The 21,181-nt window shown below is 49.5% G+C and overlaps 1 protein-coding gene across 5 annotated transcripts in view; it reads left to right on the plus strand.

Annotated features, from left to right (window-relative positions):
- Window positions 1–21,181, plus strand: part of PTPRE (protein tyrosine phosphatase receptor type E) — a 177,667-nt gene that overhangs the window by 79,731 nt on the left and 76,755 nt on the right. Inside the window, exon 1 of one of the 5 annotated variants that reach the window (XM_065923537.1) lies at window positions 14,587–14,730. The exons of the other annotated variants lie outside the window; for them this stretch is intronic. The gene's annotated coding sequence lies outside the window, so the exon portion shown is untranslated. Of the gene's footprint in view, window positions 1–14,586; window positions 14,731–21,181 lie in introns of those variants that run through there. 5 annotated transcript variants of the gene reach the window in all.

Raw genomic sequence — 21,181 nt, forward strand, 5'->3', positions numbered from 1 at the left:
TTCCTGTTTTGCCAGATAATGTCGTAAATGCCTTATCCTGAAAACTAAGTGGCACTGACAACTCACATGCATGTGGGGCAGGTAACGGTTCGCAAAGCAAGCTCACTTTCTTTGGCTCCTTGAGCCTCACCGACACCTGGAGTCAGTCTGGGTGTGCATTCTCCCTTTTGCCATAAAGATGAGGAAGCAGACTTGGGGGGCTGTGGAGAAGTGAGTGGACAGGGGGGAGGGGGCTCACAGGTCCCCGTGTCCCCTGCACGGAGGCCAGGCTCCTCTCAAACCTGGAAACCAGTCAGCACTCAACATCGTCTCCAAAAGTGAGGGGCAGACCTGTCAAAAATGGAAATCACATTTTTATGGAAAATGTGATTTTACTGTCATGAAAGTAATAGAACTCATTACTAACTAAGAGTGTGTCCCATGGATTCTGCAGTTTTCTGGTTGATAATTCTATTTGGGAACAGTTTTATGATCGCCTAAGTTGATCTTGGCCAGGATTCCAAAATGTTTCCACATGTTATCTGCTGACTGAATCCCGTTTTCTAATCTCTTCCAACACTCTTGCCAGGCTTCCTTTCTCTGTGGCCAATAGCCTGTCCATCCACTCGCCCGGCGTTTATCAGGTGTCTCCTGCAGGTTCATGACTGTGCCAGACCTTGAAAAAACACAGTGGTAGATCCTCATTCTGATTTCAGGAAATACTGCCTGTAAGGTCTCTATTAGAGTCCTTTCTTTAGCAAGTCTGATTGTGTGTTCTGTGCAGTAGCCCAGACAAGGAGTGAACAGAAATAGAGTTTAACTGGAGAAAGCTGAATGAATTAGACGTGTCCCTTCATGTCTGAGTCACACCTTCTTCGTCTAAAAAGTAGAGAGCCTCCTGAGGATTTTTTTAAACGTCCCCTCATGACATAAAGGTCTGTGCTCAGGGGTGGTTCCTCTCTGGATTTTGCGTTAATAGCAGAAATGCCCTTCAAGTAACCACTGGTGTGTATCCTCCATATCCAGGGTCCATCGCCTCCCCTTCCAGGATGAAATTTGTACGTCGTGATGTCAGTGTTTTATAATCTTCACTTTGAAAAACATCTATTTTGGTGCTGTCTCATCCCTGCCCTCTTATTTGTATTAGCTCTCCCACTGTCCCCCAGAAGAAGTGGGAACCGATAAAGGAGCGTTTGGCTCCCAGAAAACAATTTTGGAAAAGCAATCTTCTTCTTTCTGTGATGTTGCTCACATACATTGAAAATTTCAAAACTTAAGCAGAAGCATTAGTTAATGAAACAAGTGTCCCTTTCCCACTGTTTCATAATCCATCCTGGCAAAGGGTTCTGGGGGCCTGTGGGGGGGTCTCTTTCACCAGAAGTGATGGACAAGGAGGGCGAGTTGCTCAGTCTGGATACCATGGAAACGTCAGTGCCACTCTGCTCCCCTCTTGTGACGGCTCTCCAGAAAAATAAATAAAACCAGGCTTGAAGCGTGTGCTGCTGAGATGAAGTTGGAGATCTCAAGTGCACACAACGTGAGCGAGATCAGATTCAGAGGCATCATCATTTCCAGGACCTGCTTTTGGCTTCCTTCCAACGTGAAGCCAACACCGGCATTTTGTTGTGCTGTTTCCCGCCGTGGGTGGATTTATTTAATTTTTCATGAGTGATTCACTACCCATGGCTGTATGTTTTCCTCCTGTGCAGCTGAGAATTAAGTCATGTTTCCTTTTAAAAATGATTTTTGATAGAATCTGACTAATGTGGGTTTGGGACAAGGGGACACATTCGTATCACTAAGACAAGGCGCTAAACCTCCGCTGGCTCTTACGAAATGGCAGTGATGTCACCCTGTGACGTTTTCCACCGGAGGGGACGGCGCTTTGTCGAACAGCCGATAAGATCTCTCTCTGTAACAATGTTTTTGTAAGTTGTGTAATTTTTTAAAACTTTTTGTTTAAACATGTTGCAGCAAATCCAGTCCACTTGCAATGTCACATGGTAGGACTTCCCTGATGGCTCAGATGGCAAAGAATCCACTTACAATGCGGGAGACCTGGATTTGAACCCTGGGTTGGGATGATCTCCTGGAGAAGGGAATGGCAGCCCACTCCAGTTTTCTTGCCTGGAGAATCCCATGGACAGAGGAGCCTGGCGGGCTACAGTCCAGAAGAGTCAGACACAACCGAGCGACTTTCACTTCGCTTCAGGTTTCCCTAACAGAAAGCCCAGTAAGAGGGTCAGTGTCCGTGCAGGTTCACACGGCCTCCCCCAAGTGGCCTCTGTCCACCCAGCTGGGGTCTGGTGACCCCGGTGTCCATCACCTTAAGTGACAGGAGCTCCAGGGTCATCTTGGGGGCGGAGCTGTTCTGTTCCCATCTCGGGCTCCCTGCCAGCCTGCTTCCACTCAGAGGCAGCTCAGCCTGGCTCCTTGAGATGAATGGCGAGTGAAGACCATCTGTCTTTGCCGTGACACACTGCTGCTCGGGCCAAGCAGAGAGCAGGGAGCCTCCAGGGAAGCAGTCCAGGTGCCGGCCCCGCACCCAGGGCACCCCGCGTTGATTTCCACGGCGCTGCCTGAGAAGGAGGGTGAGCACCGGGCTGGCACATGCGGGAGCCAGGAAGGTCCGGAGGCAGCGGGAGATGGTGCCAATCAGAGAAGAACAACAGAGGGAGATGATGGGGTGCCATGGGGGGGCAGCTGGGCAGCCCTGTGAAGTGGGTCCGATCAGAGAGCTCTACTGGCAAAGAAGCAGAGGAGGGACCCACCTAGGGGGTCAGGAGGCTCACTGTTTCTCCCAACTGGCTGGTGGCTTTAGTCAGCGGCCCACCTCCTTAACCACCCACCTCTGCAAAGCTCAGGATCCTGTCCCTCCAAGATGGGCCTGCGGAAGCAATGCAGTAGTTCTATTGTTGTTCAGTCACTAAGTCATGCCTTTTCTGACCCCATAGACTGCAGCCCGCCAGGCTCCTCCGTCCATGGGATTTCCCAGGCAAGAATCCTGGAGTGGGTTGCCATTTCCTTCTCCAGGGGATCTTCCCGACCCAGGGATCGAACCCACGGCTCCTGCATTGGCAGGCGGATTCTTTACTACTGAGCCACCAGGGAATATCCTAGAAAAGTTCTAATACAATGTGAATAGACAAAAAGTCCTCTGTGTTCCTAGTGAGGATGCTGCAAAGTGCACGAGACTGTTGCTTTTCTTTGGGGACAATCTGCTTCTAACCAGCATCCTCGGCCCAGGCTGAGGGCTTCCCCCAGCTGTTTCCCTGCCCAGGAGACACAGCTTCATCAGGGCGGGCGCTCCCAGGCCTGGTAAAGCTCAGGAAGAACCAGCTGCCCCGAGGGCCAAACTGCAGGCCTGGGGTGGGAGCCTCCCTCCCTCTGTCCCTGAGCAGATGCACCGCTGTCAGACATCACGGAAATCCAGAACCTCGCCAGGATGCCAAGCACCGCATCTGCGCATCTGTAAACAGATGGGAGTCTTCATTCTTCATCACACTGTGGTTGTGCTCGAGCCCTTTCTGAAACTCAATTTGAAAGTCAACGTGTTAGTCACTCAGTCGTGTCTGACTCTTTGCGACCCCATGGACTGTAGCCCGCCAGGCTCCTCTGTCCGTGGGATTCTCCAGGCAAGAATACTGCAGTGGGTTGCCATGCTCTTCTCCAGGGGATCTTCCTGACCCAGGGATCGAACCCGATTCTCCTGCATTGTGGGCAGATTCTTGACCATCTGAGCCACACTTTAGAGGTTAAAGAAATAATAACTTTTACTTCAGCTGGGTTGTAATTCATAAAAATGTGTCTGTTGTATATATCACAGTATCCCTGGGGAATTTGAGGGAAAAAAAAAAAAGAGTTGAAATTGCACCTAATCACAGAACCCAGTGGGCTTGACCAAGATGCCTGAGACAATGATTCACTGAAATTTCTCCACCAGATTCTGGGAAAGACAAAGAACCGTGTTAGCGGTGTCTCAGCAGTCCTGGCTGGTGCGCTCCAAAAATCACAGGAAAGGGTTTTTTCTTCAGGAGCAGGGTCTAAAGAGAATGAAATGCTAATCTTGAAGAATGAAAAGCCAAATTCAGAGAATGGTCGGATGGTATAGAGCAGCCTCTTCAGCTAGAGAAAAATGCGTATTTTTAAAAATGACTGTTTTCCATTTTTTCCCATGATTTATGTAATGCGGGACACAAAGCAGGAAGTTAACGCTTGGCTGGACCCTTCCAGAGGCACAGAAAACAATGGATCTGGCCCCAGGGCTGCCTGGGCCACGTGGGGACGTGTCACCTTCTGGAGGACCCAGAATGTCCCAATCTGAATCTCCCGAGGTGGCCTGGCACCAGGCAGGCCTCTGTGTACCGTGGATGGATGAACAAATGAATGAATGTCTGAGGGAGACTCGGGAGAAGACCGGATAGCAGAAAGAAAACCGCATTTTGCATTCTCCGCAGTGCCTGGGGCGGCACTTAGCAAGACCAGGGTCGGCTACACAAGAGGCCCGATTGCTTGTTCAAAAGGCAGGAAAAGAGCTTTTTCCTTTCTTCAGTGGGTTCTCTGCAGACCTGCCAGAGTGTTTCATAGCTCCCATTTAACGCACGCTCCCTGGGGCAGGGGGATTCTTTCAGGGCGCAAACACCCTCAGGGACGCCCAGCGCCTGCCCTGGAACTCAGCAGGAGGCGTGTGCGTATGGGGGCAGGAATGGATCTGCAGGATCCCGCCTGGGGACGGCGGCAGAAGGCGTGAGTCAAGGCCCCCGAGCCCCAGCACAGTGCAGAGCTGTCCTGACAGGCTTCTCTTTGCCAAACACAGATTCAGAGACAGAATTCTTCCAAATTTCAGGACAAGGCCTGCGGCGGTCAGCCCCAAGCCCTGAGCCCCTTCTGAGCGTCTCTTCTCAGACTCTGAGGCCAGCTCTGGTGTGAGCAGTGACGGTCTGGGCACTGGAATGTTCCCCCGGGGTGTTTTGCAATAAAGGACTTTTTCTTTTTTTTCCTTCTGGGAACATGATATACTTCCAGCTAGATCTTTACAATTCTCCCGGCTTTTATCATTAGTTTCTGGGAAGGTCTCCCCCATTTCCCCTAGGACTGCCAGTCCTTGCTATGAGACTTCTGGTCCTCGGGGACTTTCTCCCACTCACTACTCTTCAGAAAAGCCATATTCACCCACTCCCTCCCCTTCTAGCATGGAGGCCTTCTAGCAGGGTCCCTGTCCCTCTGGGCCTGCACACAAGTGCTGGTGTGTGAGTGAGTGATTGTGATTTAATACTCCCTATGCTGCTTTGCCTCCTTTGGGGAGCAAGACACATATAAATAAATGATTGAAGGCAACTAATGTGGCTCAGTGGTAAAGAACCCGCCTACCAATGCAGGAGACACAGGAGATGTGGGTTCGATCCCTGGGTCAGGAAGATCCCCTGGAGGAGGAAATGGCAACCCGCTCCAGTACTCTTGCCTGGAAAATTTCATGGATAGAGGAGCGTGATGGGCTACAGTCCATGGGGTCACAAAGAATGAGACACAACTGCGCACACACGCAACACCCCCAAGCATCCCAGTAAAGTTCTTTCACAAATGAGGCTGAGCTGCTTTTGTTTGACTTTGTGGCTGTGTGCTAGATGTCAGGTGGGCCTGCTGGTACTTCTGGCCCCATTCTACCTGAACTCAGGGGAGAGCCGTGTTTGGGTCTGCCGTGGTCCCCAAACCGGGCCAGAACTACACATTTCAGCCCCATTTGGGTTATTAATGGCAGTTCTCTTCCCAGTCCCCTAGTTCATTTCATGTGGATTCCTAAGAACGAAGGAGTAGGCTGTCCAGTCAAAGCCACCTACAAGCCTTGAAGTTCCCTGCCTTGAAAGGGGTACATTTTAGGTCAATCAATTAAAGGTGTATAGTCATAGATGAAGGGGCTTCCCCAGTGGCTCAAGTGGTAAAGAATCTGCTTGCCAGTGCAGGAGACTCAGGAGATGAGGGTTCGATTCCTGGGCCAGGGAAGATCCCCTGGAGGAGGACATGGCAACCCGCTCCAGTTTTGTTGCCATGGACAGAGGAGCCTGGTGGGCTACAGGCCATGGGGTCTCAAAAGAGTTGGATATGACTGAGCAGCTGGAGCATGCACGCTAAGAGGAGGACCTGTTATCAACTGTGAGTTTGCACGCTGAGAAGAGTGACCAAGTTCAAGTCCCCACGGGAGCTGGGCCTCTCGGGCACCGTGCAGGATGGAGGGTGGGGAGAGATGGCTAGACCAGCTCTCAGGGCAGCCCCAGGGCCCTGGGAGAGAGGCGGGCAGGGCTGGGCACCTGGACACCCAGAGCTCTCAGCGCCCAGGAGCCCTGATTACCACCTTCCTGTGCCAAGCGCTGGTGTCATCGCCTTACCCTCCCAGTCCTGGGGGAGTGGGTGATTGGCTGACTGAAGAAAATACAAGGAAATAGGATGACAAAGACCTGAATGTGCAAAATAAGTCATGCTAGCCCAAACTGGCCCTGCCGCATGGGGAAGGATAGGACCTCAGAATTAACACTGGGTGTTGTGTTATCCCTCAGTTTGGTCCAACCCCCCTGAATTTCAAGCAGGTGAGCTGTTGGCATTTTTTCGGCCTATTCTCATGGAAGGCGCTCCACTTGGAAGCTGGGTCTCACCACTTCACTGTTATTTTTACAAGCGCGAGAGCAGCATCACCTCACGACTCAGAGCCCTGGTGAGCCCTGCAGCTCGGACGTCTGACCTGGCTCTGTCACATGCTGGGAGCTCCCGCTGCAGAAACCGCCTCACTGCCTGAGCTTCAGGCACATTGAGTAAAAGGCCAAGCCTGCCGTCTCCGCTAGGAGATGGATGGAGCAAATCCCGGAAAACAAAAACCAGGGAGCCTGGCTGCAGCCGGGGCATCAGTTTATGTCAAGAATGGACTTGGCGCCTCTCACCATCTCCTTATCCTCAGAACTTCGGAGCACCTTCAGCCAGGAGCTGTGCTTGCGGCTCTCCTCCCTGAGAAGAAAGACTTCAGATCTGCGCGGCTGGAGGCTGAACACCATGGCCTGCTGACTCCTGGGAGGGGGACGGTGTCACTCTGCTCCGATGGGAGGCGGCAGCACGGAATTGGTCCTGAGGACAGCTTCATTCTTCCTGGTGTGTAAAGCCTGTGGCGGAAAATAAGTCCTCTTAGAATGCATCCTCAGTTGCTTGATTGAAGACACACTCCTTTTCTGGATTTCTCTGGTGGTCCAGTGGTTAGGGCTCTAAGCTTCCACTGCAGCGGACACAGACTTGAGCCCCGCTTGGGGGAACTAAGATCCTGAATGCTGCATGGTACAGTAAAAAAAAAAAAAAGAAAGAAAGGAAGAAAAACAAGAAAAAATAAAAGACTGCAAACATGTCCCATTTCAAGACACGGAAATTTAAGGCTGACAGGTGGCTTTGCGTGGTGGGCATATCTCTTAGCTCTCAGAGATCCGTCTCAGCTGGATGGAGCCGTTGTTTTCCCTTCTGAAGCAGAGGAGGTTAATCCACGGTGGCCACCTCCTGCAGGAAGAGAGGGTGCAGCCCAGGGGCTTGCCACAATGTGACTGTCACATCCAAGAGGCCAGGTTCAGCCTCCAGCGCCGCCCCCAAGGGGCTGCCCACCAGCCAGTGAGTCCTGAGCTTTGTAGGGCCTCCACGCCAGGGACTTGGGTCCCAGAGGCCCCTAAATTCTCGGGGCCTGTGCATCCAGAGTAGCACCGCAGAATTACCAGCAGGTGCTCTGCTGATGGCCCAGAGCCCGCAGGCAGGGTGTGGAACTGGACCGTACCCAAGGCTTCTGTGGTTTCAGAAATAGCTCCAGGCAATAGATTGTTACAAACACCTATGTGGAAAGGCTGTTTCCAGTGATGCTGCAGTGTCTGATTAATGCTTCTGTATGGCATCACAGAAAGGCTAGAGCAAGCCCTCTTGGCGTTGCGGCAAATTTGCTGAGCGTCAGAGGAAAATTGTCAGGTCAGGAACCTGATCATTCTTAACCTGGCTCATTTGGCATTCTGTCCGTAGCTCGGGCTACGCTTGCACATGCACTGGGGAAAAAAAAACAAAAACCCAGGCCACCTTGAATGAAATGGTTTTGACCTCTATTTTTAAAACGTGCGTTAGTGTGAATAGGGAGCTTTCTCAGTTCTGCAAACTGCCTACTCCACCTGCCACTGTCCCAGCTGCCAACCTTGGTGTCAGAGAGTCGGATTTCTTTCGGGAAATTCACATCAGGGACATGTTGCCAGGGAGTGGCACCCTTCACCTCTCATTTCAAGATGATGGAAAGTGGTGGTTTAGTTGCTCAGTCATGTCCTGTTCTTGAGACCCCCATGGACGATAGCCTGCCAGGCTCCTCCGTGCATGGGATTCTCCAGGCAAGAATACTGGAGTGGGCTGTTGTTTCTTTCTCCAGGGGATCTTCCTGACCCAGGGATCGAACCTGCGTCTCCTGTATTGCAGGCAGATTCTTTACCGACTGCGCTACGAGGGAAGCCTAAAAAGGCTGTGTTATTCCTAGCGTGGATGTGGAGCAGCGAGCAAATGACGTCTAAATGTCTGGAAGGGAGAGAGCGCCTCCAAGAAGGACCTACGCTGTCAGATGCTTCCGTCGCTCTGAAATGGACAACTTTACCTCTGTTTCACCAAAGGCAGTTAACTGCGCTGAAGACACTCACGCATGTGACACTAGAGAGGGGGGGCTGTCTCCAGCCTGCTCTGCTAAAATCATGGCTTCCACAGTAGAAAATAACCTCTGAGGAGAGGATTGGGGGTGGGGGGCTGCATGTCACATATCAGGGGGCAGTGTGGAGAGAGACAGTGGCGCCCCCATTTCTGATACTAACTTCAGACAAAGTCTACTCAAACCACTCAGGATTCTAACCATACAAACTGCCTTAAAGGATTTTTTTCCCCAGGAGACCAGCACTGGAAGCTTCCCCACGTTTTTTTGTTGTTGTTGTTTTGTTTTTAATTTTACGATTTTATTTATGAACTTTGTTTGCTTAATTTTGAAAGGTGAAAGTGTTAGTCGCCCAGTCATGTCTGAGTCTTTGCAACCCCATGGGCTGTAGTCCACCAGGCTCTTCTGTCCATGGAATTCAACAGGCAAGGATACAGGAGTGGATAGCCACTCCCTTCTCCAGGGGATCTTCCTGACCCAGGGATTGAACCTGGGTCTCCTGCGTTGCAGGTGGATTCTTTACCGTCTGAGCCACCAGAGAAGCCTTTTTATTGGAGTATAATTGCTTTACAATGTTGTAATAGTTTCTGCCATACGACAAGATGAATCAGCCATTTGTGTACATACATCACTTCCCTCTTGCTTATTTATGCCCCCAACAAAGGGGAAATCGACAGTAACAGAGTAACAGTGGGGGACTCTAATACCCCGCTTATACCAATGGACAGCTCATCCAGGCAAAATTAATAAGGAAACACAGGCCTTAAATGACACGTTAGACCAGATAGACTTGATTGACATTTGTTGGACATCCCGTCCGAAAGCAGCAGAATGCACTTTCTTCTCAGGTCATTCCCCAGGTTTTCTAACCGTGGTGCCTCAGTCCGGAAGCCAGGTCAATGGATCCTCACACATCCAGCGCACCTCCCAGCACTCAGCGGCTGCCCTGCGCCTCATTTCCTGTCCGAGCTGAGCTCAGGGAGGCTCTTCTTTCCCCGAAAAGAAGAGGCAGAGAGGGGCAGGGATGGCTCAGACCACACACACACTCGGGCCGTGAACTCACACAACCCCAGCTGATGCATCCTGGCTGTTGGCACGTGTGCTTGTTTTCAGCCCTGTCCGACTCTTTGCGACCCCGTAGACTGTAGCCCTCCAGGCTCCTCTGTCCATGGGATTCTCCAGGCATGGATACTGGAGTGGGTTGCCATTTCCTCCTCCAGGGGATCTTCCCGAGCCAGAGGCTGAACACACATCTCCTGTGTTTCCTGCGTTGGCAGGCGACTTCTTTACCACTGAACCACCTGGGTAGCCCTCCTGGCTGTTGGGAGTCACTGTAAATGTTGCAATCCTCATTTCTTCTTCTTTTTTTTTCCCTTTCTGTTTTTGTTTTGGACCTAGTTCACAATGAAAAGGCGCACAAAGCAGGAAAAAATGCTAAAGATCCCAAAGTAAAAAGCTTGTTCCTTTCTTCCATGGTCTGTCTCAACTTGCCATGGTGTTATTTGCTATTTTTTATTAATTTTTTCATTGAGGCATAATTTACAGTGTACTAATTTCTGCCATTCAGTTTCAGTCATACATACATAGGTATATATGCATGTGTATATACATATACATATATATATATACACACACACATTCTTTTATAATATTCTTCCCCATTATGGTTTACCATAGGATATGGGTATTGAACACAGTTCCCTATGCTACACAGTAGGACCTTGTTGTTTATCCTTTTAACAGATGATAGCTTACATCTGCTAACCCCAACCTCCCACACCCCCTCATTTCTCGGTAAAGTGGGCGTTGTGAGAAGTGTGTCTATTCTTTGTCGAAGCCTGGGTTTCTGAGGCCCCCGCAGCATTCCTTCCTATGTGGAGAAGAGTTTTCTTTCTGTTCCCAACACAACAAGGCTTCTCAGCTTCAAGCCTGGCCAATATTAGTGTCATGGCAAAAAAAAAAAGAAAGAAAATTGAAAACGGCAAAAGAAAGCAAATACCAAAGAAGCAAATCTAGTGACAGAAGAAAAAAAGACCAGAGTGCACAGATAACCTGAGTTCAACTCAGATTAACTTAATGAATTGGGGCCAGACTCAGATTTGGCATTTTCCTGGAAGCTGGGCTTTAGTAAATGACTGCCTTTTCCAAGAAGTGGTCTCTGAAACCTAATCCAGGTGCTTTGATGTCTCCCCTTTCGGTTAACGCTGTCTTGTCAGGAGTCCAAGCTGGCACTCAAGACCATTCACAGTAGGAGTTCAGACAGCTGACTGCTCACCCTGTGTTCAGATCCATCCTTGTTTGCTGAGAAAGAAGCTGGGGAGTCCATGTGCTCCAGAGGAAGGCTACCACCTGCCATCTCCCTGGCGACCCCCCACCCCCCTCCTCTGCTGGGGGGCTGTCCTGGAGGGTGGGGAGACACCATCCTCCAACCTGGATTCAGGGCCAGGGCTGCAGAGAACCAGCATCCTTGAGTTCAAAGTGAGTTCCCAACTTGAACGGTTCAGCCTTTTGGAAATCAGGGCTTACAGATGGACAAGTCCTATCAGTAACAGTCACTTTTGTTTAAAGAAACATAATATTTTACTTATTTATTTCTGATTGTGCTGGGTCTTTGTTGCCGCGTGGGCCTTTCTCTGGTTGCAGTGAGTGGAGGCTCCTCTCCAGCTGCAGCGGACGGGCTTCTCCTGTTGCGGAGCATGGGCTCTCGGCACGTGTGCTCAGTAGCTGTGACTCCCGGACTCCTGACCACAGACTCAGTAGTCGTGGCTCACGGGCTTAGCTGCTTCTCGGCATGTGGAATCTTCCCGGACCAGGGATCCAACCTGTGTCTCCTGCACTGGCAGGCGGATTCTTTACCACTGTGCCAGCAGAGAAGCTCGTATTCTGCATTTCTTATTTGAGCCAAACTTCACAGGTTAGAGACCTCAGGAGTTCATAAGTAAGTACACGAATATGTACTTGTGTGTGAATGCGTGTGTCTGCGGCATGCACGCTGTCACTTCGGTTGTGTGCGACTCTTTGCCACCCCATGGACTGTAGCCCACCAGGCTCCTCTGGCCATGGGATTCTCCAGGCAAGAATGCTGGAGTGGGTTGCCATTTCCTTTTCCGGGGGATCTCCCTGATCCAGGAACTGAAACTTTGTCTCATGCATCTCCTGCATTGGTAGGCAGATTCTTACCGCTAGCGCCACCTGGGAAGTCCTGTGTGTCTACTAGTTACAAATAAAAGCAAGAAAACAGAGGTACAAATAGGAGTGTTAAGTTGCTGCTTTAAAAAAGAATATGGCAGAGGTTCAGTTAATGTGAACTTCCCAAAATGAAAAATGTATAGTCTCGCATTTCTAGTTGAATTGTTTTTTTTTTTTTTCTGGCATTCGATAAACTTTTGTTTCGTACCAAAGTAAATAGATTCAGGCAACTTATTGCTCTGCATCTTTTCCCCATTTTTTAATTGAAGTAAAGTTTATTTACAACGTGTGTTAGTTTCAGGCATACAGAAAGGTGATTAAGATGTGTGTATATATGCTGCTGCTGCTGCTAAGTCGCTTTAGTTGTGTCCGACTCTGTGCGACCCCAGAGACGGCAGCCCACTAGGCTCCCCCGTCCCTGGGATTCTCCAGGCAAGAACACTGGAGTGGGTTGCCATTTCCTTCTCCAGTGCATGAAAGTGAAAAGTGAAAGTGAAGTCGCTCAGTCGTGTCCGACTCTACGCAACCCCATGGTCTGCAGCCTACCAGGCTCCCCCGTCCATGGGATTTTCCAGGCAAGAGTACTGGAGTGGGGTGCCATTGCCTTCTCCATGTGTATATGTATATATAATGTGTATATATATATAATATATATATACATATTTTTCAGATTTTCCCATAATAAGCTATTACAAGGTATTGAGCACAACTCCCTGTGCTATACGGTAGGGCCTTGTTGTTTATTTTATATGAACTAGTGTGTATCTGTTCATCCCAAACTCCTTACTTTTGTGTTTTGAAAAGCATTTCTTAAGTCATTGAACACAGTAAGAAATCTCTCCTTAAATTATCAAAGGGGAAAAAACTAAGGTATTTCTGGATGCTCGCTCTCCTTGTTTGAAATCGCGTTGCCGACCTGGGTGCTGGCATGCAAGGACCCTCTCAGTTGTCCCCATTTGTCATTGCGTGAGACGAAGCACTGGTCTAAGTTTTACAGTCTGGTGTTTGTTTCCAAAAAAACCTGCGAGAGGTGAGACAAATGGTTCGACTTAAGTGTGTGGTGTGACTGCATCGGAAAGCAGTGAAACCACGGCAGCGACACTGCAGCATCACATCACCATGGCAACCGGTGGAAATAATGGCCCCCTTCGGGAATAAAAGAGATCTCAAATCCTGTTGCAAGCAAGTAGCACTGGTTGTCTGCAGCAGAGATGGTTTCCAATGATTGTTTCAGAAATTCCTTATCAACAGAAAATGAATGAGAAGCGGCACTTTCAGAAAATGAATGGATTTACAGACAAGTAACGTGATCATCTAGGACGCCCAGGAAGGCAGGGTGACGATGTGACTAGCCGATGAGAAGGTACCCAGGGCATTTGGTGCACGCTGCTCTTCCAGGAGCTGCTGGAAGCCTGGTCACTGGTCCCGCCACATAGAGCAGGACTGTTGTCGACCTGTGCTGCCGTCTTTCCTGGCCTTTCCACCTCTGCATTTTTGCTTTATTGGAGGCAGAAATAATTGGGACTTCAATGAAAGAGTATATAACTACCCAGCACAGTCCTTGACATATAGGAAGTACTCAGTGAACAGAACCTCAGATCAAATTCTCAGGACAAGGAAGTCAGTGCTTGGGGCTGATGGTAGGAAGTTAACAGTACTGATCACAGTGGTGACGGAGCAAGACGTTGTAGCAATCCATCCTCTGGACACTGTGCTGCTTGGCACCTTGGTTGTGTCCAGGTTCCTTCTGAAAGATGTGCAACTGGTTAGACCTGTCTGCACAACTTTGTGACTCCTGGCTCTCATAAACCCGTCCAGGGGGAAGGCACTTCCTTTATGAAGCGGCCACATTTCCGGACATACAGCTCAACCCACAGAATGTGAAAGAAAGAAGCTTTGTTTAAAAAAAAAAAAAAAAACTTCCACTTTAGTGCAAAAGAAGAACTTGGACAGAACAGGCAGCTGCTGCAGGAGCTTCAGATTTTCAGATAACAGACTGACGAGTAAAAACTGGGGGTCCATTTCTCCTTTTATTTTGGGAAGTGCTGTAGAGAGAAAACAGATCTTTCTGTTATAAGAAGTCCTGTCTCCAAAGCAGCATCGTGCCTGAAATAGAATTTCCTCCAAGCTGAGTGGGAAACTCTAGAATAAAAGATTTCTACCTTGGAAGCCTGTTTGGGGAAAGGCACACACCATACATGTGCTAGAGTTTTCCTTCACATTTTCTTCACTTTCTGTTGTATTTCAATTTTGTTCCACCTTGAAGGAATTCAAGGGGAAGGATAACACTGGTGGTAACTTTTATTTGGAAACAAAATCTGAAGCAACTCAAGATGGGTCTTGCTATGTCCTTTCTTGCTCTCTGCGGGCTGTGAACCCTGCTTCTTCTGGACGCCCACCGTCTTCTCTGCTTCTGCTTTCCAAGCGCAGTGCACGGGTTTTGATGACCCAGCTTGGACCGCTGACTGCAGCAGCCAGCAATCAAGATGCCTTTCTTTCAGCCAGACTATTTCTCTGCCACCTTTCTTCCTGATTTATTTTAAACTTAAAAAAAAAAAAAAGATACGACGCCAGTGCAAATTATAGATTTATTTGTGAGTGTCGATTTCCACTAGAGATGAGCAATCTCTCCTGACACTTTTTTTCTCCTGCTGGAGTTTGGGCTCTGATTTCTGATGACATAGTCTGGGCACTGGCAGCTGCTAGCTTCACGAGCAGAACTACAGAGGGAATGCCCACGTAAATTATGTATTGCCTTTCGCATCAGTATCCTGCCTGGAAACATTCAGATTGTCAGCCAGTGAGACTCCGGTGCCGTGGACATGGGTTTGAATGAGCTGATCACCTCGGGGCTGTTCAGAAAGCCTTGCTCTGTAAGTATCAGGGGATGCAGAACACAGATGGGAAAAGGGATTTCCGGAAGCTTCTTTATGTCTCTGGCTTAGGTTGGGAGAAAAAATGCATTTTCCAACAGCTTTTAAAATGCAATATCTAATGTTGCCTCTCACTGTTAATTTAGGAATGTCATAGCAATTCTATTCTCGGTCAAGTTTGTCTGTGAGCTTATGCTACCAGTTTGTAAAATGTAACATCCGTGTAGGTGGTGAGTGAACAGTTTTGTCCAAATGATTTGTGCAGATTTTATGTCTTCACGTGCGTTAAATTGCTGTTTAACCTGAAAATCCTTTCTCCTTGCTTAAAATGTAATATCTAAGTGTTCTTTAAGCAAAGAGAATGTGCTTAAAATTTTGGATATGTATCTTTCAGCTAATGTGGAAATTGTAAAGATATTTTAGGAAATATTTGACATGAAAACTGACTAACCAGTTAAAAAAATGGGAGATTTTCTTTTCAGTTTTTTTTTCCCTTCCTTCTCTTCTTTCCTTCTCCCACTGTTCTTTTTCTCCTTCCTTTCCTTCTTTCCTTCCTTCTTTCTTTCTCTCTCTTTCCTTTTCTTTCTCCTGCAGCTTCTATTGAGACTGCACCAGTTTCTAATTGCATCTGTTCTCACAGAGACTGTATCTTTGATGGATACTCAGATTACTTTTCAACTGCTCAAGCTACTCACCCTGGAATGATTTTGAATACATATGATGAGGACAGGCTCACTGATGAGGGGAAAAAATACTAGGTTGCATCCTATGAAGTGTTTCATTTAAATCAGTTTGTCCCGGGATGTCAGTCTTTCCCCGCAAAGTACAGGGGGCCCCTCCAGGCTCCTGCACGCTCCTCGAGGGACCTCAGGTGCTCTCAGCATTACCGTAACGACTCCACCTGGTCACTGGGGGTCACGCCCAGAGGCCGGACGCTGCTGGACCAGGGCTGGCCTCCTGCCTGGAAGCACCCCCTTCCCGCCTGTCAGAAGGGAGCCCCCAGGCAGCATCACGTGTGGGATCGACAGCTCACCATGAACTTGGCCTTGTCACTGCTGTTTGCACTATGAGAGCACATGGGGCTAATTCACGTTAGGAAGGCCAGAGTGAGAAGCTTCATGGTATTTACCTCTTATAAGAAAAGGCGTCTGTTACCCTCCCAGCAACGCTGGTGCTGCCAGGCTGCGCTTTGTGTCAGAGGAGCGTGTGTGTGTGTGTGTGTGCGTGTTGTGTGTGTGTGCGTGTTGTGTGTGTGTGCGTGTTGTGTGTGTGTGGGGTGTGTGTTGTGTATGGGACAGCGCGCATAAAAGAGCAAGGGGCCACGTCTATGGGAGGTGGCAGCAAAGAGCATCCAGTTACAAATTCCTGCTCTTTCTCACCAAATGGCTGTGATGTCCTGGAAAAAGGCTCAGAATAAGGAAAAGCTGACTTGTTTTTGGCATAGCACTTTTTAAAAAGTCATTTGTTTTTGGCTGTGCTGGGTCCTCCTTGCTGGGCGGCCTTCTCCCCGGCTGCAGCGAGGCGGGCGGCTCTCTGGCTTTAGCGCCTGGGCTTCTCCCTGCAGGGGTGCCGCTCCTCGCGCGCGCAGGTCCTCGGGCGCGGGCTCAGTCACCGCGGCTCCCAGGCTCCGGAGCTCAGGCTCAGTCGCTGCAGCTGGTGGGCTTAGTTGCCCTGCAGCACGTGGGGTCTTTCCTGGACCAGGGGTTGAACCTGTGTCCCTTGCGTTGCGAGGTGGATCGTTAACCGCTGGATACTACCAGGGAAGCCCTTTCGCATAGTACTTTGTCCCAATTAGGCACACGGTGAGATTTTATGAGATTTTACTCCTTCGGATGCGATTTAAATCCCACCCGCCTCAGTGTGGCTTTGGGGCCCGTAAGGTGGCCTAGAGGTGCTCCCGTTCTGTCCCCCAGATCCTGGGCCGGCTCGGGACCCCCACTGCCCCTGAGGAACCACCTTCACAACACAAGCAAATTCAGACCTGTGCCTTCTGCTTCCTGCCCCCGGGACCTCCCAGGGGCTCCCGGGCTCTGGGGAGATAATGAATGGAGACGTTCTCAGCACGAGGGACCACGGAACCTGTACCTGTCAGCCCCCGGAGGGCAGGGCAGACCTGCGGCGGCTTGATGCTCACCTGTAATAAGGAGTGTCAGGGCCAAAGAGCTTATGGTCTCACCTGGTTTCCCTGTAAACAAACTCCCTTACCCCTTTGGCCCTCCTGTCTGATGTCTGCAGGCTGCGGGACTGACCTCTGCCTTGGGACTTCATTTCCAGACTGTGCTCCTGGGCAGCCACCCTCCAGCCCTCATTGCCTCCCAGATCCAGAGCCCAGGGTCTGCAGAGCAGAGAGCTGAGCCATAGCAGAGTATGATCCCCCCCTTAGCGGACTGCACCCCGTTTGCTTACCCGCGCTGGAGCCCATGGTGCGGACAGGTGTTCATGCAGCCCTCTCCGCATAAATGAACACGAGCTGGTGAACGAAGCATCATCCGTTGGCTCTGCGATGTTTGGGGGCAATCACGGCTCACGTGTGATGTGCTTTGTCTTCCTACAAACACGCATGCGTAGTTACTTCTTTTTGAAGCACGGGCAACCGCTGCAGGCTTTGAATCAGATGCGGAGCCCAAATCCTGAGCCAACACTTCCTTGCTTTGAGACTTCGGGGGTGACTTGACCCCTGTAAGGGCGTAGTTTCCTCTTTAGTGGCCGAGGGACCAAGATGAGAAAATTCTTACAAAGTGCTCAGCAAGCCTCCTGGCCCTGAGTGGGCTCCGTAGAACGTCCCTATTTTTGTTATTTCTTTCTTCATGTTCTCCTAAGTGCGCTGGGTAGCAGTCATTTGTATTTCTTGGGAAAACACATCTAAAAAGTCAGTCATGCTCAGGGAAAACATTTGAAAATGTTTCCTAAGGCATTAAAAACAAATAGTAGCACTGTCGATTTTAAGAGCAGCCTGTGTGGTTTCCATTTCAGAACTGTACTCGGTTACATTCATCCTGTTAACAGGGTTAAACAAAAAAGAAGGCAGCACAATGCTGTAAGCAGTTTTAAGTCTGAAATCACCTTGCAGAGCTGGGAATTGAAAGTGTGTTTTACTCCATCCATTTGTGGTCGTTCACACGAGGACATAAGGCACTGGGGTTCTGCTGGGGCTTGAAAATTAGAGCAAAAGGAATGAGACCCAGCTTAATTAGTATAATGTTCCCATGTAACTTCTAATCATGACTGTAATTTGCAAAGCATGCTCACCATGTAATTTAGCACAATGGGACCCGCAGAATGTAGGACTAGTATTTAATCAAGAGAAATGATTAATGCAGAAAGGGCGGGGAGTGTGGAGACTGGGATCCTGTATAGAAGCCCCACGTGCCCACTGGGATGTTCCGTCTACAGCCCCATTTCCAACACCCCTCCCGCCCCCACCCAGGGGATGTTGTGTCAGCTACTGAGCTGCATTACTCAATAGTCACGTGCCTCAGTTTCCTCACCTGTGAAGTGGGGACAGCAGTGGTCCTGATCGCTTATTGTTGTAAGGATCAAATGAGTGAACAGTGGAAAGCCTTGGGTACACAGCACTCAACCAATGTCATCTACACTCACTTCTCTGGATGTTCTCTGTCGTTGTTCGGTCACTCAGTCGTATCTGACTCTTTGCGACCCCATGGACTGCAGCATGCCAGGCTCCCCTGTCCTTCACTATCTCCCAGAGTTTGCTCAGACTCATGTCCATTGAGTCAGTGATGCCATCCATGCCATCTCATCCTCTGTCGTCCCCTTCTCCTCCCGCCTTCAATCGTTCCCAGCATCAGGGCCTTTTCAAATGTTTTTATTCATGGGGATCTTGGAAGCCAGACTGGCAAGGGTGCGTACAGTACATGGTGATCCTGGGATGCTGTCTTTATTGAGGTAGAATTCACATAGCCAAAAGCTAGCCATGTTAAAGAGTGCAGTTCAGTGGCATTTATTACCTTCATAATGTTGTACAGCTATTGTGTCTACCTAGTTCAGCACATTTTCATCACCCCGAAGGACCCTCTGTACTCATTAAGCAGACAGTCCCCATTTCCCCCTCGACCAAGCCCCTGGTGATCATGTATCCGACTTCTGTGTCTGTTGATTGCTGTAGATTGATGGATTCTGCTCTTTCATACAAATGAAATCAGACATTAGGTGAGCTGGTCTGTTTCACTTACCTTTGTGTTTTTGAGGGTCGCGCACGCTGTAGCCGGTGTTCATGCTCCATTCCTTTGCGTGGCTGCCTAGTATCTCATTGTATGGACTTGCCGCAGTTCCATTTAGCTCATCCGCTCACCGGTTGATGGACATTTGGGTTGTTTTTTGCCTTTTGGCTGTAGCAGAGAGTGTTGCTATGGATATTGGTGTACAGGTTCTTGTGCTCCTGTTTTAAGTTCTCTTGGATGTGTACCTAAGAGTGGAATTACTGGGGACAGAGTGGTTTAACTGTTGGAGGAATCCTCCAGACTGTTTCCACAGCAGCTGCGCCATTTTGCATTCCCACCAGCAAAGTGTAAGGGTTCCTGTGCCTCCATATTTTCACCAACACTTGTTATTTTCTATTAATTTTTTAAGTCCAGTCATGTTAGTGGCTGTGAGTGGTATGTTACTGTGGTTTTGTTTTGGTTTACATTTCTCTTTCCTGGTGGCTCAGACAGTAAAGAATCTTCCTACAAGGCAGGAGACCCAGGTTCCATCCTGAATCAGGAAAGATGCCCTAGAGAAGGAAATGGCAACCCGCTCTAGTATTCCTGCCTGGGAAATCCCATGGACAGAGGAGCCTGGCGGGCTACAGTCCCTGGGGTTGCAAAGAGCCGGACACGACTGACCGACCGACACTTTCAGTTTCACGTTTGGTTTAAATGTCCCTCACGGTTCGTGATGCTGAGCATCTCTTCATGTGCTTGTTGGCCTTCTTTGGAGAAATGTCTGTTCAATCCTTTATCTAGTTTTTAACTGGGTTATTTGTTTTTCTGTTGTTGAGTGTTGAGGGCCCTGCGTATATTCTGGAGGCTAGTTCCCTATCAGATGTGTGATTTGCAAATACTTCTTCCCATTCTGCAAGGTGTCTTTTCACTCTGTTGCTCGGGCCCTTTGATGCACGCTCGTCCTGAGATGGTTTTCGGTAGCAACAGAACACAGCAGCAAACAGCTGAATCAGAAAGGGAAAAAGCCCTTTGCTTCTTTGCTCCCTTCCAGGCTTCCTCTTGCTCAGACGGAGAGGCCTGGTTTGATGTCACTGTGTCTTCACCACCTTTACTCATCTTTTTAACAGAAACAGAACAGGCTTTGGCCCAGGAGCCTTCCACGGGGCCAGTGTTTAGTGTGAATGTCTTCCCCTTCCCCACTGAGCTGGTTGCAAAGGTCATCTTTATATACGCTAGTGAGACTGGTTTTCTTGTTTATGCTAATGACAGGATTTCCTTTTAGATACATGTATTTGGTTTCTTTTGGGCTTCCCTTGTAGCTCAGTAAGTAAAGAATCTGTCTGCAATGCAGAAGACCTGGGTTTGATCCCTGGGTCAGGAAGGTTCAATCCCTGGGTCCCTTCTCCCCTGGGGAAAGAAATGGCAACCCACTCCAGCATCATTGCCTGGAAAATTTCATGGACATAGGAGCCTGGTGGGCTGCAGTCCATGGCGTCGCAAAGAATTGGACACGACTGAGCGACTAACAGTAATGAGTGAATGATGAGACAGATCTTGTGATGCTGCTGGGAGGATGCAGGCGTGTGAGAACTGCTGCTGAAGGTCCCTGGGCAGAGAGTGGAGGCTGTGGGCTGGTCCATCTGGGGAAGGGGCGCAGGGTGGACGGCAGGCACCAGGCTGACCAGCGCTGGGAGAGCAGCCTGGCTGCCCCCACTGCCTCCCGTGTGCCCAGGGGTTGTACCCAACACTGCTTGTCATGGCTCCTCACCTAATTCTCATGATTGTCCGACGGGATGAAGGAGGCCTTGACCTTCAGGGTGAGCAGACAGAGCGAGTGAAAGGTGGGAAGTTACCTGCAAGAAGAACATGAAAGGTTGATGACCGATGGGCGTGGGGGAGAAGGAAGAAGGACCAGAAAGGATCCCACAGCCAGTGAAGGGAGAGACGGACCGACAGGGAGCTAGAGGTATTTTAGAAACACCGTCACAACTTTCTTAGCTTGGTGTCTGTATCCATTTCCCAGGCCTGCTGTAGGACGTGAACACAGACGCAGTGGCTTACGGCATAAATGCTTCTGTCACAGATCTGGAGGCTGGACCTCGGAAATACAGCTGTCAGTGGGGCCCAGCTTACTTTGAAAGCGCCAGGGGAGGGTCCCTCCCGGCCTCCTCCAGCTCGTTTGGCCCCTGGCAGTTCTTGGCTTGTGGCTGTATCGCCTCAGTCTCTGCCTCCATCTTCACAGGGTGTTTTAGAAAAAAAAAAACAACAGCCTTTATTTCCTCCAGTAC

The sequence above is a fragment of the Muntiacus reevesi genome, chromosome 2 (assembly GCF_963930625.1).
Source record: "Muntiacus reevesi chromosome 2, mMunRee1.1, whole genome shotgun sequence".
NCBI lineage: Eukaryota > Metazoa > Chordata > Mammalia > Artiodactyla > Cervidae > Muntiacus > Muntiacus reevesi.